Consider the following 24,804-nt stretch of genomic DNA (forward strand, 5'->3'; position numbering starts at 1 on the left):
AAGGCTTCTTAAAGATATCAAACACGTGAAGCCTATGAGGAAATTAGGATGCTAAGAAGCAAAGACAGAAATTAATGAAAATGTACATACCGCCATTTAAAGTGGAAAATGAAATACAGTATTCTAGGGTCAGCCAAAATATTTGGTACTAATAATCCTTTCATCTTTTATTAGCTGAAATTAAAATATAGAATACATAACACCTGAAAATTCATGATATGATTGAATTTGCCATCACAGTTATGTAAAAGAAAAAGCCCAACCTACTAATTACTTAAACTTCTTTGAGTGTGAAAATAAAAGTAATGGAGAAAAGGAAATCGATGACAGGGTATTTAAACATCGAGAAAGTCTCTGACTTGGATTCAGCAGAGTTGAACTAAGTATTTTACTGGAATAGTTATACTAACGCCAGTGCTGGAGCTTGCCCAAACAGAACTAGCTCAAATATCTGTGCTAGAGGAATATTTTATGATGTAATCGTATTGGTGAAAAAAACTACATTATGAACCATCTGTTCTGTGAAAATACATTGGTTCACTGAGGTGATTTTACAAAGTTTTATTTTGTAAAATTGTTATTTTCCCTTGCTGCTTCTTACCTAGAATAGGCCTAAATACTGTTCATCCAGGAAAAAAGATATACAAATACTTACCTGAGAAGGTTTTTTAAACACAATTTGTCATTCTAAATTTGTGTCCACAGCTTCAAAACCAGGAATTGGAAAGCAAAGGGATAGACTTTCGAGCTTATAAATTAAGGTTAATGTGACCTTTTTTCCATTAGGTTATCTAGACTAGTCTTCCAAATCTTTCTCTTTCCCAAGCCCCCATAATACATCATCTGAGGGTCTTGAAGACACCAGCTAGTTCCTTTGAACTTGCATCATGACAGGGTCCTACTTCATGTTTCTCACCGGGACAATATGTGTGGATTCCAGGTTTCTCCTTCCTTCATGGTGTTCTGTCTCTTTTGCTTCACTGGGTATGTGCTTGCTCAGCATCTGATGAAACTGAGTCTTCTGCAAGGACAACTGAACAACCAGTGTTACTCATCAAACCAATGGTATTGGGGGGGGCAAGGGAGGAGGGTGTTCAGTTTTTGCTGATTTGGAGGTACTAAGAGTATGCATGTGTTTTATAGACCAAGGAATGGCTGGAGAGGGACCCAAGAGCCAGTCGTGGAGGCCAACGCAGTCTATAATGCTCTGTCTGATAATAACCAGATTATAGCTCCACAATTCCAACAAAGAAACACGAGCGGTATGAAAGTATAGTGAGTATCAATTTGCCCATTATCTCTAATGAAATTAAATAATGCATATGGGACCACATGTTTGAAGAATAAATACATATTAAAATTCTTAACAGTCTGAAGATTAAGCCAATATGATTTTTTTTTTTTTAAAGCTTTCATCCAGGGAAAAATAGCTTACTGCTTGCTTTAAGTAAGATTAGCTAGAAAAATCCTATAGTACACCTAGAACAAAGTCTGAGTGGCAACAGGCAAATATTTTAATGTGAAAAGATTTTTATTGGTTTTAATTAAGCAATGACATTTTTGTTGAATGCCTTAAATCTTTAATTACAGCCCAAAAGCACTGAGCGTGACATGAGTTATTTAGTGAGTCACTGTGAAATACAGTTCAATATTTTCTTATAAATACTTCATATAGAAACAACAGAAGGTCCTCACTGGCAACAACAGTGATTTTTAGTAATATAGGTGTTTCAGAGCCTGATTTGAACCACAAGGAAGTCATTTGAAAGAATTCCAATGGCTTCCATGGGAGTTGGCTCAGGTCTTTAATAAGCATTAGTGCTTGTAGTAGCTAGAGAAATGTTTTCTTGTGACTGACAATGGCCCAAAACCCAGATCTGTCACCAAAGAGAAGCTGTAAATATGTGTTGTGGGTTTGGGTTTTTTTTGTGTGTTTGGTTGGTTGTTGTTTGTTTTTTTTTTTAATGGGGTGGGAAAGGTAACACCTAATATAAACCTTGGGAAAAGTTTCAGATGACAACTGTAGCAGCTGCCTGCATGGATGTAATGTAGAACATAACATGGATGAGATTTTCACAGGCGTTTGGCACTCTTATATTTCACAGCACTGTTGATTTATGGCCCAGGTCAGTTTTGTCATGGGCATGAGACAGACAGTATTGTAGCACTAGTAACAAGTATATATTTACGAATAGCTACAGCTAAGCCGAGGCAGGCAAGAAAACAGACATTTATGCTAGAGGTTTGCCCTTAATCTTTCATAAAAAATAGAAGTAAGGCCTACAACTGAAGCGTATGAGTCAACTCTCCCTAATTTTTAAAGTCTATGGCCTATGTAGCGAGGCGCACAGAAGAGGTAAAGGAGCAGCAGTAATCTCACTGCTTGCATAAAAGTACCTAATCTGTGTAAGGTGGTGCATCTTTCCAAGCTTCCCATGTACTTAGGGGAAAGAAATCACTGTTTTCCAGGCTCTCTAACAGCCTGCACCTGGTTCCTGATTCAGATAATTTTCTGGAGAAGTAGATTTCTCTCCTCTGAATGTATCTTGCATCCCTGAAACAAGGCAATTTGTGAGTACAGTAACCAAAGGAAACAAATGAGATCGGAACAAACATACAGACAATACAGATCCCAATCAGATATGCACAGTGAACATTTGAAATACGTAGGTGATCGTAACATGCGGCCTTTTCCTCCCCTTCTTTCAAAGAGAAATGAGATGTTGCCTGCAGAGAATGGACTCTGTCCAGGAACTCTAATGGACACTTGCTCTCGTCCTTCAGATGAAGTGGAAGCATCCAGGCAATCCTCATCATGAACCAAATCAGTGAAAACTACCTAAGTGTACTCGTGTTTTCTGATTTTTGCAACTATGGTTTTATTTTGTGCAGGAAAGAAATGGTTGCTGAATATGAGTAGTGACCACCAGAACAGCAAAGTCTGTTACAGCAAAATGTAAGGCTAATTGTGATTTACCCTAATAAGTGTAAGACATGATTTTTTTTTTTACGGACAACGCAATGCTATTGTCATACAGAACATACATCCAAAGTTTTTCTGAGGAATGTACTGCAGATGCATCTCAACAAGAATGAAGGAAACATCTAGGTCAGTTATGTTTTTAGAGACTACACTTATGGGCATAAGAGCCCAGAGCAGCAGGAATTGGGAAGAAGCCCGGAGCTGAGGAGAGTACTGCTCCGGCAGCTGAGAGCAGCCCTGGGGGATACTGATGCTGAGGGCTCTGCACACCATCTGCAGTCAGCAGGGTGGACTCCTCCTCCGAAAGAGTCACCTCCTCAGCACACCCATGTGCGAGAACCTGGCTTTGCCATCACTTTACTGTGACAAATCTCTTCTGATAAAATCTAGACTTTTTATCTATAGGAAGGGGAATTTATTCTGTTAATCACAGACTAAATCCAACTGTTCCTAATTCTGTTGGCATACGCCCAGGTGGTAGGCCCTCTGAGCAGAAAATCTGCCAACTGGGAAGTCATTATAGGAAAAAACAGCTGCTGTTTTTCATGTTAAAATCCTGGGCATACTGTGGAGCCCAAACCGTAGTCTAAGTTTTCCTTTCCCAGCAGAAAGCTTAACAGTGTGTGAAAGTATCAATACTGCCTGATCACCACACAGAACATATCTCCAAAAACACCCTGGGCTTATTTAGGACTCAAAGATATATCTCATAGGTGGTCCAGGCATGCAATTTTATCCTCTAGATAGTGTTTACCAACACTTGCATGAGAGCAATCAGCAGTCAAAAAGGAGGAATGTTATCCTACACTTCAACACCTACACTGGAAGTGTAGTTTTCTTTATTTAGATGTTGCTTATTGAGTTTTCATGAAAGAGTGAAAAAACACACAAGACAATGAATATAGGATATGCAACATCACAGAGGTAAGAAACTTGCCTCTCTATCTATAGGACTTGTTCATAAGGGTTCCCGTCCGACCCTCCCCACTGGAGTCAGTACCACGTCTCATAAACCTAACATACTTGGCCGAATTCAAGCCAATAATTTCTGTAAAGAAAACCACCTTATCAGAAGTCTTGAAAAAAAATTGCATAATGTTATTTAACATCCTTCATAATTTTAAAACAGTAACTCTTGCAGAACAATGACAAGAAAGACAATTATTTGAGATATTACAAGTCTCCTATGTAAAAGTTTTCAACAAGAATGCATTCTGAACTCTTTGGCTCTACTTTCGTTCAGGACTTTCAGCTTTTTACAAGACCAAGTCCCGAGTATGAGACTTAACACTGCATCTTGTACCTACTTCATTTAAAGATAAAGAAAAAAGAACCATCTAGAAATCCTGATAACACTAGCACAGAGGAGACCAAGATGGAAGAGTTACCTTGGATTGCTTCTGCCTTCTGCTGCTGGAGATATCAAGTTCGTAATTTATGTGATAATATGGGTTTTTTCCTTCCATGGGGAAAATGTTACCACATTGCTGTGTGAGTAACTTGTCCCCAACCAATTTTCAGAACAATATCTAACATCGGCCTGTGAATGTTTCCTCCATTGAATTTCAGTATGAAGTTCACTGCAGCAACAGTATCTAGGCTCTGATCGCTTGTCCACTGAAATGAAATGATAGCCTTCTATTCCTCTCATTATGCATGAAATTAAGATCGAATCCAGGAAAGATATCAGAGTTTCAAATGTATTCTTGTATTGAATAAGTGCTTCTCCCCCACCACTCACCCCTGCAACTTTTTTGTACTTAAAATGGTAGTATATAACATCCTCCAATATCCAAATATTCAGTGAGAGCCAACAGAAGCTACATTTCATGTTATAGCGATGGACGATGAAGAAAATCATATTAACATTTTAAGAGAAAAGCTTTAATTATTTGCATTTCTTGAATATGTCCATCAGTCTTAAGTGATTATTTTCTACTGATAAATGTTATTTGCTTTTAATGTGACCTATTCAACACTTTCATAAACGTTTTACTCCAGCCAGGTTGTACATACTCTATTTAAGTTCTTCATGTCACTATCGTGTCTAGGAGTTTTTGGTGTGTTTTTATGAGACAGACAGAAAGAGAGAGACACCAAAAAGTTTAGTAGGTAGGACGGAAGGAAACAACTATGTAGAGATTTGCTAGCGTCTGTAGCAGTTAATTCCTCAATCTTATACCAAGTCTAAGTAAATTTTCTTCCTGTAAAATTGAACTTTACTATTAGTACATAAATGCATTGTGACAGAGGTGCAAAAGCTGTTGATTACATTTACCTCTGAACTTTGATGCATTTTATAAAATTTTCAGGCCCTTCAAGTACTATAAAGATAATTGCTGAGAAATTGAATTGAAGCACTTGAAGTCACTCTCATTTATGTTTACATTACTATTTCATGAAAAAAAAATTTTGAGAATTCAATTTTGCATTCTTTTACAGGACAAGATAAAAGCTTGGAAAAGTTTTAGGACATGAAGACAAAACTATTCCTAGTTTTACTCTTAGGTTCTTAGATGCTTTTAAAAAACCCAAACAAACAAAACCCCCATTTGTTCCCAGGATCAAATTTTACTGCTTTCAAATGAGGATGTATCTCTGGTAACTTTTGATTCAATTTCCTAGCAGCAAGTGGTTTTGGCAGGGGGGGAGAGTTGGTGGTAGGAGAAGATTGGGGAGAGGGGGGGGTCTGTATCCGAACTTTAAGAGTTTGACAGCTTTCAAGATGGCATTTCTCTTCTGTAGAAATTTTCTCTAATGTCTGTAAAAATGACAGAAACCTTCAGAAAATTGTTTGGTTTTCCTCCCTGCATTAACATCTCTGAGCATGTTGGTGTGAGTCACAGGTTGATGACCTACGTCTATCTCCTAGTGAAATAGCTTCCCTATTACAAAATCTATCATCACAACTGGCACTAACACCATTTCTTGAAGTGTTATCTCTGACATGAAGGAGCAGACAAGGAACTGGTGTCCTCTTTGTGTCCTTGTAAAATAATAGATAATGCCTGAAATACAGGTGCAGAGCAGTATTTGAACACTTGCTTTATTGCTCCCTGTGTGACCTTGCTGTGAGACCTCTTTTATAAAGTCCACCTGCCTGAGTACATGAGGATAAAATAAAAATAAACCATAGTTCTCTGAAATTTTCAGTAATGTTGCTGCTCTTCCATTGAAAGAGTTGCAACAACCATTTGATGCCTTTTTTTCTCTTGGGGGCAAGTGTTTAATGTCTTCATGTGATGGGTTAACCCTGGCTGAACACCAGGTGCCCACCAAAGCCGTTCTATCACTCCCCCATCCTCAGCTGGACAGGGGAGAGAAAATATAACAAAAGGCTCGCGGGTCGAGATAAGGACAGGAGAGATCATTCACTATTACCGTCACGGGCAAAACAGACTCAATTTGCAAAACATACTCAATTTATTACAAATCAACCAGAGCAAGGTAATGAGAAGTAAAATGAAATCTCAGAACACCTTCCCACCACCCCTCCGTTCTTCCCGGGCACAACTACCCTCCCGGATTTCACCACCAAGCCCCCCCAGCGGCACAGGGGGACAGGGATGGGGTTTATGGTCATCACACGTTATTTTCTGCCGCTTCACCTCCTCAGGATGAGGGCTGATCACACTCTTCCCCTGCTCCAGCGTGGGGTCCCACCCACGGGAGACAGTCCTCCACGAACTCCTCCAACGTGGGCCATTCCCACGGGCTGCAGTTCTTCACGAACTGCTCCAGCATGGGTCCATTCCACGGTGTGCAGTCCTTCAGGAGCACACTGCTCCAGCGCGGGTCCCCCACGGGGTCACAAGTCCTGCCAGAAAGCCTGCTCCGTGGGCTCCTCTCTCCACAGATCCGCAGGTCCTGCCAGGAACCTGCTCCAGCGCGGGGTTCCCACGGGGTCACAGCCTCCTTCGGGAACCCACCTGCTCCGGCGTGGGGTCCTCCACGGGCTACAGGTGGAGATCTGCTCCACCGTGGACCTCCCTGGGCTGCAGGGGGACAGCCTGCCTCACCAGGGTCTTCCCCACGGGCTGCAGGGGAATCTTCGCTCCGGCGCCTGGAGCATCTCCTCCCCCTCCTTCTTCACTGACCTTGGTGTCCACAGGCTTGTTTCTCTTACATGTTCTCACTCCTCACTCCGGCGGCTGTTTCTCTCCGTCCCAACTTTTTTTCCTTCTTAAAAAATGTTATCCCAGAGGCGTTACCACTATCACTGATTGGCTCGGCCTTGGCCGGCGGCGGGTCCGTCTCAGAGCCGGCTAATATGGGCTCGCTCTCTCTCGAACACAGGGGAAGCTTCCAGCAGTTTCTTACAGAAGCCACCCCTGTAACCACCCCCCCCCCCCCCCCGCTACCAAAACCTTGCCAAACAAAACCAATACACTTCATGAAATAGCACTGTGCAGAAATCTACACAGCATGCCCAACCCCAGCACATCTGCCCTTGGTATTGGATAATGATTGTTTACTTCATATAAAAATTAAAAGGTGCAGAATGTAAAAAGAACATGCTTGATTTACTTTTGCCTGTGTAAGAAAGTTTTCAAGGTCAACTTTTTTGGAGATGGGATAAGGAGAAGTACCTATTTGTTCCCTGCCACTTATTTTCAGATGCTTCAAATTTTGCCTAGATGTAACTACTTGAGCTGAACAATTTTGGAAAATTCTGAAAGTATTTACGCATTAGTGTAGAAAAATATTTGCTACTCTGAATTTAAAATAATTATGAACTATGACTGTCAAATAAGTTTGGCAGAGAGGGCCTGCTGTATCAGGGTTGTGCCCTTTGCCATCTACCAAAAATTTGTCCCAATTTGCCCAGATAAATAGAGACTTTTTATTTTTCAATATTGCTGTTCTCCAAAGACTTTTTCTAGCCGTCACATGCTTCAGGTTTTGCAGTGGAGATGTTGGCTGTTCCTGCCTGAAAGGGGAAAGGAGAAGAAAGCTGCCTGACATAGATGGAAAGGGAAAAAGAAGATCTGCTTAGAAAAGAGAAGTCTGGGAGAGCTGGGGAGCGGGGAACCCAAGGTAGAGTATATTGTAGGAAGAATTTGAAAAATGAAGCTTGTGCCTATACAACTTTTTGGAGTGAGACACAAGTTTTTGTGCCTGATTTCTAAGTTGGCCAGGCATTGCATTCACTGTATCATTATGCTTCAGCTAATAAAACCTGCTGCAAAATAAATGAGAATTAATTGGGCAGGGCATCTTAGATCAGATAGACCAGGTCTGGGACCTAGGGAACTTAGTTTATCAGGACAATGAGCTAAGATAACAGGGAGTCAGGTTTTAAGAGGTTCTAGAAAATAAAGTAAGTGAAAATGGAATTAAACACTGTTATGTAGTCAGGAATTCTAAATGGAAATAGTTCTGAAATTTATCAATGTCTCAGTGTTTGTTTGCAATATAATCTTTTTCTTTTAGCACCGGATGTATGAGTACGTATGCGTATGTCCCCTTCAAATTCAAATCTGCAGTAGCATAGGCACTTTCTGTAACTTTTAAAGTGAAAAGCAGATTTATAGGGTATCATATAATTCAGGATGGCAAGTATATGACAATGGACATATGACAAGTATGTGACAGACGGAAGCACTGTAAAATCTGGCTTTAGCATCATTTCACTATGTTGTGCTATGGAACTGCTTGGTTTTATTTTCTCCGCATGGCACAATTTATTTAATTTCCAGGAGTCTTCTGCCTACACATGGTGGTTGCTGTTTGATGAGGCAGAGAGATATAGAATTTCACTGGAAAGAGACATACAAGGCTCCTTATTGAGCAATTTATTTTTGCCCTTGAATTATAGGACCATTCTGATTAAAAGAATACACTTGTCCTTTATGTATGAAAACTACCACCTTTATAGAAGGATGCACATATATACATTCGTGTGAGGTAATCAAAAAGTATTGTACAAATTAATTCCCCAAAATATTCTAATTTGCTATCCCAAGAAAGATGGTAAATCATTGATTAAATTTTCCACTAATAATTTAGAAAAGGGGCTACAAGTTTCATGATATACAGGATAAATCCATATTTAGGATTGCAAATAGTAGCTCTATTTCTAAAATTTTAAAAGTGTTCCTATACACTTTGAGAGGGAGTTTAATATAGATATCATCCTCACGTGTCTTTCAGATCTAAATATTGATGAGTAGTGTTCTCATTCTTTTCAACATGAATATTCCTAACCTACAAAAGGTAACGATAGAAATATCATTCTACATCTAAAGGGAGATAGTAGCTTTGCCAAAGAAAAGTCCATAAGGACCTTTAAAAACAATATTTTTTATTGCTATTTTTTCAAAACATCAGTACTATATACTTCTACTTTTCTACTGTATACTTGAATCTTAATACCCATGCAATATTACATATTATTTTATTATGGTCACAGGCTCCCACTGTAACTAAGTTATGAATGAATTCTAGGATTTCAGTCTGTAATATAGGTTATGCAGTGCAACATAGTCATGAAAAGTATTCACATTAAATACTGATAACCTAATATTCATGAATCAAATATTAATAGAATGATGTCTCTATCTGTACAGCAGGTAGCTTGCTTACGGCATGAAAAGTAGTGGACAGTGCTAAGTTAGAGGTAATGTCAGTTTTTATTTTTCAACCCTTGTCAGTTTAGGACCCAACTACTTGGGAGCTGAATCTTTGCCAGTCTCTAATGTTCTCATCAGAAGGATGACTTGGGGCTGATATGGTCCAAAATTAGGTCTAAAAAGAAGATTTTTATGTAATTTACATCTGTTACAAACTTACTATTTCTCAATTTTTCTCCCCTCTCAAGGATCTATTTGCCATGAGCTCTGAATTCTGTGTTTTCCACTGCAACTTACTCATTGTGTGTTCTTGTTTGGATTATAGCTGGCGGCTTTGTCTCCTGTACTACGTCTGGGAGTATGACTGCTTCGGAGACTTATATATCCTAGATTCTCTATTCATCTACCATCATGTTGCTGTACGTGGCTACAAGAAAAAGCCTGCTGGACTGCTGGGTATGTTGACATTATCAGTTCTCTGAAAATAGTCACTGCATGCTGTTTCTCACTCAGGAACTGCAAAAGCCTAAATATGAAGGTTGCTGTTATATTCATGCCATCCCAGAAAGAATCCTGGGGGGTTTGCCCCAAATTCTTTTTTGTTCTGTGGATCTACGTCCAAAGTAGGACCCTTGGGTCCGAGTTCAGAGGCTGTCTTTGAGGATGAACCCTGTCAAGGAAAGTGCTGTCCAGTGATTGTAGTAACACTTACAGAAAAGACTTTATAATTTCTACAATAATGTTATCACTGCCTCCCTGACTTAGCACTGTGGTACCTCTGTGAGACAAAGAAATTGTATACAAAATACCAGTTTTCTTTCCCAGGGTCGTTCAGGGAGTCAGTGCTAAAAAATTGAACATAACTTTTCTGAGGCTAGAATCAATACAATAACTACTGCTCAAGTGGTGCTGGGGAGGATATTACCTAGTCTTGGGGCACCCAGTAGTAGTCAGAGACAAAAAGCTTAGGCTCTTATTTTTGCAATAGGGATAAAATGGCCTCCAAGGTGTTGTTAAAAAGGTCCTCTTGAAAAGTTCAGATTTCATAAGATTTATATGAGCTGTATTGTCTTATTCAGAACTTTAATTAAAAATCCTAGAAGGTCCTTTAGTTCATTAATTGAAGATGGTTGCCTGTAAATGAGAGATTAATTTATGCTTGTTTTTAATTGTTGGATGCTACCACAATTGGTGCCGCATAAAAATACATGCAGTACATAAAATATGAATTAAAACAAGTGAATAATTATAACCACATCAGCCTAAAGGCAGGAGGCATTTTAATATCAGAGTCTAGTAATGGTGCATGAATTAAGAAGGATTAATTTTTCTGAGACAGTTCAGAAGTATTTAGCCTTTATTCTGCCCTTATTTAAAATGCCTCGTATAATACATCTCAGTATTTTACATAATTTAAGGTTTCATAAGGCATTTTGTTCTCTCTCTATGAGGTTCTTCAACATACTGAAACACTCCGAAGATCTTAGATCTACAAATCATAATCTTTCCAAACAGATCGTTTGTTCTTCGGCTTTGCATTTTGTAGTCTGTAGTATCAGTGCCTGCTACAGATCAGCTTCCTCAGTTAGGGAGGTGCTTTGCTTATGGAAATAGAAATATACTTAGATACAAAAGTAGGTGTATATATAGGTAAAGACATTCCACAATGATCAGAACATTACAGTTATCAGGCAGTTTAGCATTAAGGTGTCATGGAAAAATGCTTATATTCTCTCCCATGGAGTATTCTTTCATTTATTTGGGTAGTAAATGTGCAGCAGAAAGCAGAGTCTGCTTCACTGTCAGACAAATCAGAAAGACAAGATTCTATGGTTCTGTGTTCTTAGGAAACAGAAAACACATATGAACTATATACACGTTTTAGGATACACACTACAGACAGACTGGTTCAGCGGCGAGGCTGCTGACCATCAGCAAAGTATTTCACAATATGTGTCATTTTGAATCGTTTTCCAGTGACTGTTCAACTGGAGTTAGTTAATTACAGAGCTAAAAATAAGAGTATCTAAGGACTTTTCTAGATTTGGCTCAGATTTTTGCAGGAAGCTCGTGTTACCAAAAAGTGGGGCCTTTACTGGCCTGAGTGTATAGCAGCAGATAGCATAACTTGTACAATAATGTGCCTGAGTGGGTATCAGGCATTTTTTATTTAAGAAACTGAGCAATAGATGGAGAGGTAGTGAAAATGAAGAAGATTCCTAAGGGGAAAAACAAATCAGAATTCTTACTAATTGTAAAAGTTTCTCAAGAGGGCAGAAGTTGTATTACCATATTAATGCCTTTATTAAGTTTTTGATAAATGCTTTACGTATGAATATTAACATGAGATAGCCTGGATTCAATGTATTCACAGAGCATAGAAACATCGTCTCAGCCTCCTGAACGCATCTGTCAGTGTATCCTTTGATCCTGCTTTGTAACATGTCTTCTATTTCTGTTCCGGGTTTCTGGGCCTTTCCTCTGCAGAGTCTTCCGACTCTAACAGATTATTTCAAAATATGTGGTAGCTTTGTGATGTGAACAAACATCTACTGGGATCAGATTCTTTAAAGTATATATGAATAGTAAATTAGTTAGATGGAGCTCTTGTATGCCTGAAAAGTGTTTCAGTTCCCTCAGCATGTGAGCTTTCTCTACATTAGAAAGCAAATCACAATCAAAGAGCCTTACGTGGGTTTTATATTTTGACCTTGGGCAAGTCACTGAGGCCCTCTGTGGCTTGGTTTGAAGCTCAGATTCCTGCATGTGCAAAATGCTAACGTTCCATGCATCAAGGTGTACATTCATCCTTTTTTTTTCTCCTGTGTAGAAACATGTGAATCCTAGCGCTGCCTATTTTTTTATTTTTTTTTAAGTTTGTAAAACTTTTTTCTTTTTTTTTTTATTACTTCTGGCCAGCACGATATGCATGTTTTGCATGTGTCTTTCTGATCCCTATCTGGACATTTTAACCCTATCTGCTACTTCAGTAGCAGAAGTTCTTCTTCAGTTTACAGCACAGAGGTCCTGAGTTTTGCCTCTCTACTTAAGGAGAACTCTTATTGGGTTTTAATCTTGGCTATAACAGTTTCTGTGACCCCAGAGTTCACAGTCTGCCTCTGTTCCTTGGCTGTGAATGTTTCTCTTTCTCCTATGGGAAGAACAGTACACTTTTTTTTTTTTTTTTCCCTGGAAAAGAGTGGTATGACCTGAGAGGCTCTGTGTTATAGCAACTTTCTCACTCTTAAAACTGCAGCTGAGGATTTTGTGAACAGTTTTGCAACCCTTGGGGTATGATGAGGTGAACTACTGAACTGCTGCCCATTTGATGGTCCCCCGGGGTCTTCCACTCCAGGGTGCTGTAGGATTTCTTGACTTTAGGAAGTGCTTATGCTGCTCTTATCTATCTTTCTTTCTGCCTTCCCTTCCCCGGCTCTCCCCACCAAGTGTTTCTAATAGCAATTATTCTTTATCAAAATGTGACTTTAGGAATAGGAAATTTCTTTCTCTGCTGAAGGGATAAAGGCACAGTTATCTGCAGGCTTTGCTTAGCTGGCATCACCAGTCCCAGAGCCAAGCCAGCCTTCTGTCAGATGGCAACTCAAGGATTTTGAAGGAGCCAAACTCAAAGACAAGTACCCAAAAGGAAAATAGGAATCTACTTTTCCTGACATCTCTGTCAGCAAGCAGCAGAAGCGCATAGTTCCCTATCTTCACAGGACATGGAGGACAAGGAAAGTAGATTGGGCATGACAAAAGCATGAGACCAACAAAGCTGCTAAGTAGCTCCTGAGGACAGCAATGTGGGTGATGCAAGACCTTGTCCCTTTCAGATTTTGCTGCAGAGCATTTGTGGGAATAAGCACATTTCATCCCTTCTCAGAGAAATGATGCTGGTTGCTTAAAGAGCCTACTGGCTATGAACAAAAAGCCTTGCAGAGGTGAGTAGTTGTCTCTGAAGAACATTTCCTACATTTAAATAAGAAAGGTAACTGCTGTTTATGTCAGGTTTCTTTTGGCTGAAGTTCTGATATTTTCCTAAAAAATTAAAGCAAACAAGGAAGAGGGGGTTATTGAAATTTATAAAGTTATGTATAGGGTTAATCAAGAACCTTTGTTGAAAATTATGCATCCTTTTCCTTCTTTGCCTAGACAGGCTTCCTAGAGTTCCTGGTTTAGCATCTTGGCCTTTCCCCCTGTCTTTTAAGCTTTTCAAATATTCTTCTTCAGTTTGAGTACAGTTTTTAAAATGTCTGATATACTTGTCTCCGCTGTGTCAATGCACAAAGGAAATAATCCTCGATCTTTCTGGAGAGTCTATCCCAGCTAAGAAGATAAGTTGTGTCTGGGATCAAGTGTTCAGACTACAACTGTCCAGATGAGCTGATTGGTGACATCACGCCTTCTCTCAGAGGCTTGTTTTATATAGTTATTGCTTTCCTTATTAGCTTCTTATAATTCCTCTGCCTCTCAGCACTGCTTAACTTTATGTTGACTTTTGAGTTAGTTCTTTTAGCTTTTTTCTGACTCCAGGGACATCATCTAATTTGAGCAAAAGTACTTTTTCGTATTTGCTCAATGTCTTTGGAACACAATTTTTATTGATGGAAAAAAGTAATGGACAGAGAATAAATTAGAAGTCATTGTGCTGTCGTTCATTGGTGCCCTAAAACACTGGATGATGAACGGATGTATTTATTTGCTTGTATTCAGAGATTAGTTTTATTTCTTTTTATTCTTTCAGTAGGCAATGCATATTGATATGTTTTAAAAAGCAGAAAAATACATATAATCCCATGAAATAATACTGTTGTGCATCTAGGAAAAGTTTGCTTAGTTGTATGTGTTTTGCTGAGGTAAACATAGGACTTTCTTATGCTTTTTGCATGGAATGGAAAATTTATTTTAATTATTCTACTTTAACTTGGATTGTCAGTTTAAATTCACCTGCTGAGTGCTATCAACTGGTGTTGGCATCTGTATTCGTGCTTGAAGATGTCCATATTCATTACTGGATTTCTTTAGCTTAACAAAGCTTGGAATTAAATGCAACCCACAAAGCAAGCATTTATCATTCTGCAATGCGTGGAGAGCTAGTGCTGCTAAAGGAAAGTATTATTTCAGGCATTAACAGTCCAGTCTGATTATGGAACTCTGTCCGTTTCTGGTGGAAACCACTGCAAGAACAACAACATCATTACCATCTGTGTCCTCAGCAGAGGCTTCATATCTGAACATTTAGCATTTCAAAAATCCTACAGATGTTGATATTGCATTATTCATTTAGTTAGAGACTGCCACAGCTGTGTACTTTCCTGTATATTCTTTCAAACAATCTGGCAGCAGCCTCTAATTTGAGCAGTGCAGAGTACAGACTTCAATTTTGGTGGGTATGACTCTGGTATACATGATTTGTGCCTATTTGGCAAACTTGCAATCTCTGAAGAAGCAAAATGGAGTATTGTCACTGCACTCCAGCAATTTCAGTATTCCAATGACAATTTAATGGATTGAAAATGAACATGCCTTGTGTACATCTGAATGTTCTTGTGGTACTGAAATTATTTTAGAGAACCCTTTCAAAGCAATACATTAACTTGTCAATCAATAGATTGATGGAATGAAAGAAGTGAAGTATCAATGAAAGCAAGAGAAATAGTGAGGGAAAAGAAAGGAGTAAAATAATAGGGAAAAAAGGAGGGAAAGAGATGGAAGAGAGAGAATGTGAAATGCACTGTACATTAAAAAAACAGAATAACAAGCAAAATGGAAGAGAAAAAAAGGGTTTGAAAAATTAAATTATAAGGAGGAAAACTCAGAAGAGTTCATGAGAAAAGTTTTGGTGAGGTGTGGAAGGATTTTAAATACCATCTGTGTTAGCTACTTGAAAATGTATTGCATTCAAAAACACAGTTTCTAAAATATTTCTAGTGAGTAACTGGTTAAAAATACTCTGCTTTTTCTATGACTGCACACCAGGAGGAAAAGGGGATTGGAATCCAAATTGCCAAATGTCCATTGAATAAGATTCTTTCCCAGGAATCAGCACAAATGGGTACAAAGCTCTGTTTGTTTATTTCTACTCATAGAATCTGATATTGGAAGTTATTCAATTGCTTGAAAGCAATTTGTTTTCATAGCTTGTGACTGGGCAGCCAAATCCCAAGAAGCCCTGCAAACTTTACTGAAAATACTTTAAATCTACAACAGTGATACCGAAAGTGAAAGGTGACCTCATCTCAGTGATGTCTCCCAAAAAGAGGGTTGGTGCTTTCTGAATTTTTAGGGAGTGGGCTCAACTTACCCCCCCCCCCCCCCCAGTTAAATGTTAATCATAAAAAATAACAAATTCACACAGGAACAGTGGGTGATTCCTTTGCATAATCTGTTCGAAGAAAGATCAAAGAAAGAACACCCTCATCCTATCATTCTGAGTTTCATTGAGTGATAGCAATTGAGGTCAGTGTTCAAAATGCAATGAAAGAATAAGAATAGTCATCTCTGCTGCTGCCATCTAAACTAATCATCTCAATTTGGGAAACATTTACCCCTTTGAACTCGGCAAAGCCACAGCTTTTGTTTGACTAGTGCAGGATGGACAGACTGTAGAAATATGAATTCTGTGAGCAAGGGGTTTGCAAGGAAATGCCCACAGCTTTTTATCTCTGTGTGGCTGCCACAAGTTTTCCTTCATTTTATATTCTCTGCAACGAATAGTCAATGTGGGAAAGGAGAGCCATCCTCACAGTTCAAAGCAGTAACTGGTTGGTCTTCAAAGGAAGTAGACAACTGGGTCCTCCATAGCTCCCCAGAAGAAGAATGGGAAGCCAGTTTTTTCTCCACCTAGTGAGATTACCTTATTCTTCCTTTGTTCTTATAGTTCTTTTGTTCTTACGGAAAAAAATGGGTTTGTGGCATGTTCTAGACTCTGAAAGGTTGTTTTTTCCAGGGCCAGAAAAAAATGAATTTCTCACTGGACAAGACTTTTTTTTTTTTTTTTTCAGTTCCCACACAGCAGCTGGGGTGCATAGGCAGTTTGAGAGGCAAGGTTAGGACTGTGCATGGCTTTAAATTTCATTCACTCTAAGTGAATGCCACAGGCTTTCTCAATCCTCATCTGAAGAGATGAGGACCCCTGGGCTCTTAATGCCACTGAATGCTTGCTCTGGGACTCTGCAGAGAAAGCTCAGTGTCATTATCTTACACTTGTGTGCAAATTCTGTAGCCTTACTGGACTGGACTCCATAAATAGCACTTTGTGATCATTGCAGAGGAGGACTGCACTATTTGACATCTTTCTACTTTTCCTTTGGGATTAGTTTAATAAAGTTCCCACCTGTCGGATGTAATCTATTCCACTTGTCAGTGTCTTGCTTATCTAGCGAAAAAATTAACATCTTTTGGGACAAGTGTAATGAAACACCTGTTCAGTGCCCAGTAACAGCCAAGCCAGTAGAGTTCAGTTCGAATGAAGAACTGGAAGAAGCACAGTCGATCAATAGTGGGATAGAACAATTTTATAAAATCAGCAGTGTTTTCACCTTGAACTCCCTCTCCTTTTTGGATTACCCAGATGAAATATAAAAGGGTGAAAAAAGTTATTTGCAGCATTCTGTATTACTGCAGAGAGACAGATCAAAATATTTAGTTATGTTTAGAGGACTGGATTTGTTGGAGTAAAGAAAAGCATGGGAAGAGTAACCCAAGTACTCATTCATTTTTGATGCAAGAACACATTCAAACCAAAAGTGGCATTTTAAAAATGTAAGAGGAACCACACCTTACACAACATAGTTAATGTGTGAAACTCATTGCCAGAAAATATTAATAGTATTCTTGGGAAAGATTGCTCATTTATAGCAATGATAAGGTAACTGACAGTAACTTAGACTATTATGATTTCAAATTGATCATATAGGGCATACAGTCTTAGCTGTGAGGGTTAGACACATGATTTTCCTATGGAATGAGTTATTTCTTCATAAGTTATTCTCAAATTTTCAGTAATATCTCTGTTACAGGAATGCTTGCTGCTTGAAACAAATGGCATGGACAGTGTTAGAGAAGAGATTAAAAGTAGCAGTAATGTAATATGGAACATAGAGTTGCTTTCTTATACATAACCTGTCTAATGAACTCCTTACAAAGGAAAAAATGGGCTACTTTAAAGGAGTTCCTTCTTTTTTTTTTTTTAATAAAAAATAAATAAGACATTTAAAATAAGATCTTTATACCTAAAGGTCGTCTTTTTTAAAGCCCTTGTTGCTAATGTTCTTGAAAACAAGACTGCATTTTTTCCATATTTTATAATCTAATCTAACTATGAAGTATTTATGATATCAAATGGAAACATTGTGTCCTCATTCAGAAGATATCCTTATAGAACGCTACCAATATTATTAAGCTATGGACTTTCTAATCTGCCTTCCAGCACTTTATCTGTAAACCAGTGTGAAAATGAAAATATGAAATTAGATAATGATGTGTAACATCTTTCCCTGCTGCCCTTCTAAAACCAAATTTTTCTTCCTCCTTCTGCTTTTTAAAAAATATTTCTGCCCTGATTTTTAATGTTTCCCCTTGATCCTTAGCCATCCACAATTCTTTGATGAAGTCTAATTTTACCAGCATTTTGTGCAGTAACTTTTGCTGAGTTTTATTAACCAGCAGTGTACTTTGATCTTTTCTTTACATGTCCATACTTCTCAACATCAAACAGCAAAAATCCTGGAAGCCCTAGCAGTAAAAGAAAAAAGAAAAAAACGTTTTAAGCGACCATTGAAATTCATGGGGAAGTTCAGTTTTTACTTGTGACATTATGAGAAATCAAAAGTTTCAGAGCCTAAAGACAGCTGAGGTAGGGGCTAAGATGTAATATCAGTGATACCCATTGTGGTTAGTAGGAGATGGGGAAAGGATCAGATACTACAGAAACAAGTAGCCCCAAACAACAGTGAAAAAAACCTGCCAGAGAGGGGGCTGTGGGAAATCAGCGAGTATATCGACCCATTATGATCCTAAACCTACAAATGCTTATTTTTCAATAAGTGTATTAAAAAGGACAAAGCCCTATAAAAGGATCTGTGTAGGGATCTAGCCATGTCAGTATGATCTCAAATTTTGTGTTCAAGTTGTCCCCTTTCAGTCTGTTTTATCTATTTTCAAACTATTGATTTTTCAAAACCCCCATTGCTTCTGTATGAATTATACTAACATATATATTATACAACTGTGAGAAAAACGTATTTTAACTTTCTGGGAGCATTATTAATTTAATATATAATGTGAGAAAATGACCATTATCTAGTTTTTCTTTAAAACTGAAGTCCTTTCTACTTGTTTTTGAAACATTATGTTAAAAACTAATATACTTTCAGACCATCAAATTTGCTGATGCTATAATTTTTAGAAGTTATTTTACTCACACAACAGGACTCAGGACGCTGGGTCAGATTCTCAGCTGTTTTAAATTGCCATATCTTCACTAAAAGTAGCAAAACTACGCCCATTAAAAAGAAGTTCTGGATGCAGTTAGGGTTCTTACAGTTTACCATAAAGCATGTGCCCTTGTTGTTATTTATGTTGCAGTTGCTCCCAGGAGCCGTGCTTATTACCACACACTACTTTGCTGGAGTGACACGTACAAATAACAGAAAACTCTTCCAATGTAATGAGAAGTGGAACAGTCTTTTGTACATTGGTGACTAGATAACATGAGCACTGTGCTCGATTTTCTGCAAATGGCTGTTCCCTTTTCTAAAATAATCTCAGTCGTGTTTCTGCCTTACTTTGGCATGCTCTGTGCAGAAGTTCTCACATTCTGCTTGAGTTCAATAGGAAAACGCTTCAAAAGTGGTATAGAGGGAAGAGAAAGAGGTCTTCATTTCCACCACTTGTTTAGAAAGACCTATTTTACGTTTAATAAATTCTCTCTTGCTTTGAAATTGTATACATAGAAATGGGCTGATTCCTTTAGTAAGGCCATGCATTATCTGGCTATATACAATATTCTTTGGAATAGCTGTGGACTACACAGCTAACTTCTTCAGCTAACTTATGCAAGTTTGTCCCTTCTTTCTGTAGAGTTACCCGAGCCTATGGAGAAATCTCCATGCATTAAGAAAAGTGAGGAGATCATAGAATCATAGAATGATTTGTGTTGGAAGGGACTTTTAAAGGTCATCTAGTCCACCCCCCCTGCAATAAGCAGCGACATCTTCAACTAGATTAGAGCCCTGTCCAACCTGACCTTGAATGTTTGCAGGGATGGGACATCTACCACCTCTCTGGGCAATGTGTTCCAGTGTTTCACCACCCGCATCATAAAGAATTTCTTCCTTATATCTAGTCTCAGATGATGCTTTTGGTTTTGCGTATAGCTTTTGGGGTTTGTAACTACCCTCGTACCTTTTTTCATTCTCTACATTTCTGAAAGTGGAGGGATATTCCCTTTCAGTTTTCATTTTCCAGAAAATATATCCTCTTTTGCTTTACAAATGACCAAAACATTCCAGACCTTGGGTTTTTTCCAGTATGTTAAACAGTAAGTCTACAAGTACTAAGTGAAATTTCCTGAGCTCTGGATTGTTTCATTTATAAAAACCACAGTTCCCTGCAGGATGGTCAGATTATATATCTGATCTGTTTTTCAGAATTATAAAGTAAGGAAAATTGCCAAGAGGCAAGAAAAACTGTGTAGCTGATAGCACTGGTCTTCGTCTCAGACAACACTTGGTTGTTCCTACAGCCTGTAGCAATGCTTCAAAATCTTTCAGGCACAACATCCACAGCATCCCTTCAGTTTTCTGCATGCGTTATGGATTCTTGTCTTGTGGAAAACATTCCTGCTTTGAAGTGTCAGAGATTTTATTTTTTCACAGCAATTGTTTTTAACAATGTCATCTCTTGTTAGCTGCCGTATTAACATCAAACCTTTTCTTTCTTAACAATATGCAAATTGTAGCAGAGAGAAGAACCTTGTGCTAATGGACCAGACCTATCACCTCCTAAGACATGAGAAGTAAATGAAAACATAGCTAATCACATTGTTATCCCTTGTGTGAGCAGGTCAATGCAAAAAATAGCACAGATGCTAGAATATGCTACAGTGGAATATATGACAAGGTATGTAGAGGAATATTTATACAGCATTTTCTCAAACAATGAAAGATGTCTTTCTTAAGTTTAGGTTCTGATAAGGAACCTGTGTGGAAGTTTACCTCAGACTACATTCATTGTCTCACTGAAGTCATAATTTTCTATTTGTAGTATTTGGGTACTTTCTTGAAGCAGGGCATAAAGACCTTGCCTTTACTAAATTTCCCCAAGATTTTTCTTTTAAAATAAAAAAGAAAAATTACATTAATGAAATATTCAACCCAGAATCTCCTTACTGCAGTTTCAGATTGTAATAAATGTACTTGGATTTAAAAAAGGTAGTAAAGCTTTTGTAGTTCCATAAGATTTCAATTATAAATTAACATTAAATGGAATGTTAAAGTTTGAGTAGGTTATATCCTTTGAACTTAATGGTCCACATCTTTGGCTGCTGGTAAGAAACACACAAGGCAGCTCAGGTTAAGGGTATTCAAGGATGTCTTTCAGCATTTCTTACCAAGCTGCTTCTCCATACAGGACAGGGAACCTAGAAAACTACTCTAAAATATGGCCACTACTAATTGCATTTACAGTCATTGCAGCTGAAAAATGGGTGGTGGACTTCATGACTTTTTGCTGCCTCTATTTTAGGATGATCTGATTCTCTCTTAGTTTATATTGTGGGAGTAACTTCACAAATTACTGCTCGGAGGTACCTATGATCTCAAGAAATCATGATAGCAAGTGAAATTAATCAACACTCATGGTGTTCTGGCTACTTCATGCTATTGAATGATTTTATTATTTTTAATGCTGCCTCTGAAATTTCCTTGCACAAATTTTTGGAGGTAGTCAGCTTCAGATCATCTTTATGGCAGCATATGGCTGGGTCACGCATCTTTTTAGAGGCAAAACACATAATGAAATAATGTTCATCACCAGAATTACATAAAAGGAAATCAATGTTTAGCTTCTCCACTTATTTTTGTTTATTTCCTCACATGCCTTGTGCTTAATATGCCTTTGTTAGGCTTTGGTCTTAGCTTTTAAAAAAGTTTATTAGAACGCTAATGCTGCTTTATGCACATCACAAAATATATCCTCTAACTCCTCTTTTTTCCCCGCTTCTTTTCCTCCTCCTGAGTAATTGTGTGGTTGATTTGTTCAAAAGGAAGCTGACAGGAACCAGCAAAATGTGTACACATGGTATTTCACAGGTGAACGTAGTAGAGTGAGAACTATTTCCATTCCTCACGTGTTGTAATCTTAGTGGAATCTGCTATCAGCTTGAAGTTGTTAGCATTTTTAAAATAGACCTTATCTAGACAAAAAGAAATCCCACCTACCAATGTTGGTCAATGTATTTAGTTGCTAACAACAACTTATTTCTCACGTTTTAATTTCAAAATCCAGGATAGTGAATGGCTCTGTTAAACCCTCAAGCTGGACTATTTCTTTTAAGATTTTGCTCATGTAGCTTGGGGGGGGGGGGGGGGGGGGGTGGGGGTGGGGTGGGGGGGTCAGAGGGCTGGAAATCTGCATAGTTTTGATTTTTGCATTTTCTCCAGTGAAGTAGGAGATTTTGATCCTAATTCTTGCATGAACCAAGCATTTGACATTAAGGTGTTGGAAAGCTGTTCGGATTTTGTAAAGCTATCATGGAAACAGTGTCCCCTAACTTGTCCCCCCACAGTTTTTTGTGATGCTTTTTACAACCACCAACAAGTATGATTTAGGTGGACTGAAGCTCAGGCTTTTGACTGGGAGCACCATGAGTGTGTGCCCGTGCAAAGGAAGCTCTGTAGCACTATGTAACTCTAATCAGAAGTCAGGATAGCAACAGAGATTATTGAAGCCTCAGACTATGTTCACTTCTGGGGAAATTTTTAATAGTGCTGGTGAGGTAATGGCACATTCCTCTCACCTCTGCTTAACCCAGTCCTCTCACCCTTTTCCACCCCACAGAAGATGCCCCCATAGATCCACATTCGGAGAAGGATGCATCAGAAGCGGCTGCACCGTGCTCCCATGTTAGGCAGGGTCTTTGTGCAAGAAGTTTCGCTGTTCAACAGGGGTGCGCTGTCCATAGTTTACTTCAGCATGACATTGAAATGAAGGAATTTACCTTCCCAAAGATGCTTAACGCTGGCATGCCTTCTAAAAGGCTCTCTGGGAACTAATACTGGGTGCTTGCTCGGCTTGCTTCGAAGCCTGCGCTTAGGCCCTTTCTAGCTCCTGTTTCTGTGCATAACCGCTGCCTGGGTCAGGAAAAGAGAACAGTAACTGCTTTTCAGGTTTTTAGTACATAAGTCTTTATGTGAGGTCCACACTTCAGCACATAAATCTTTGTGCAGTGAAGTCTTAATGTCCTGAATTAGGCGTAAAGACTTCAGGAAGTAACTCTGTATGCACTTAGGCAGCGAAGCCTGACCAGTGCCTTAAGACTTATGGGCTAAAGTGAAACCTCTGGGGAGATGTTAGACCTCTGAACAACCAAGTGTTTCCATTAATCAGACCATGGCTAATCAAGGTATGATTACCTTGAAACATGCAAATTGTGCAGCAGTAGATGAAGATTTGATACAGAGTTCCCAAAAGAGGAGTACCGTCATGTGCGTAGGTTCAAACTCCTAGCTGAATCCCAAACTCAGTAGCAAATTTTAAGGAGGCAGATTTCACGCTCTCTCAGTCACAATCAAACATCACACTCAGCATCGTATCCGCTGACTTTTGATTTTCTTTTTTCATCTGCTTAGCTGATGAGATTAGGGCTGTGTCACGTAAATAGGACAAATGACAAAGTGTAGCCTGCTGGAACCTGGCTGTACCTTTTCCATGGATAAATGAAGAGAAAGGTTTTGATAAGGCCAGAATAACACTGAAATAAAAGCAGTGTTTTATTTACTAACAGAGTAAGTAGTGCTACAGGCATCACTGAATGTTTTATAAGGAAAGTCAATCTGGAGGTTATGTGAATTTTAATGTCCTGCATAGACTGAAGGTCATAAACTGCTAAATGTTTTCTAAGCTGGTTTTCTAGTTGTTTTATGCAGATTATAAAAAACATTTGAATATCCTTACAGGCAAAAGTTATATGTACTGTCAGCTCCCAAATATTTTCTTCTTAATTTTTGCTTGATTTTGATTGGTGGAAGGGCGGGGGGTTTGGAGAATTGTCTCTGTTCAGTAACATTGTGTTCCAGAGCTAATATCTGGATATTAAATGGCTTTTCACTCATTCTAATATTCTTGGTATGCTAAAGAGTTACTGAAGCCTTCTAGGACCACTGCATGCATTGTAGAGATATTTAGTATCATAAAGTAAATGGCTCTGAAAACAAATGGTGATATAATTTGCAACTTTCCCAGTTCAGTTTCAAAGTAGTTCCAGAATTTCTTTAAAGGCTTGTTCACCCAGCTCAATAAAAACTTTCCCACTGAGACCAGTGGATGTAACATCCAATCATTAAATGTATATCTACTATAGTGAATTCATATAGTATCCCATTATTATTTGTTGATGAGCCTCAAATATATTTTTCTCTAGCTTTCTCTCCCACCCCTCTCAATCTGCGTGTGTTTTTAAACCAAAGAATCTCAGGTACAGGGAAGAGCATATATGTATATATATATTTCTATTATTACATTGTATATCCTGCCTTCTGACTTAAAAAAATAGGAATTTTGCTCTTGCCCTACTTTGAATTTTCTATTGCTAATGAAAATAGACGGTTATAAATATTGTGTCCTTTGAATCATCAGTAAGTTTGGCTTTAGTGCTCGTCAGACAATCTTGTTAAAAGACTAAAGTCAAATTGTCCTTTTTGAGCTAGGCTTGTTTTCCATAAATTGCCAGAAAACAATTTATTCAGTCTGTCTTTCTTCCAGTAATTGATTATGCGGATATTATTTATCGTACTGCTGCAAGCACATCTTTGCATAAATTGGATGTGCTTTATCATTCCGTGTTACATTGTATTTACAAATGCTCTATTTTCTGCTCATCATTGACGACTTTATTCCATGGCAAACTCGTCTTCATTAGAAGGGCTTAAGCATTAGTGTTCATTTATCAGCAAGGGAATTTGGAGAAAAGCCCCACCATGTTTTCTATCTTGAGCAAATTCTTTTCCCCAACAAATATGCTTTCAA

Source organism: Accipiter gentilis, chromosome 12, assembly GCF_929443795.1.
Source record: "Accipiter gentilis chromosome 12, bAccGen1.1, whole genome shotgun sequence".
Taxonomy (NCBI): Eukaryota; Metazoa; Chordata; class Aves; order Accipitriformes; family Accipitridae; genus Astur; species Astur gentilis.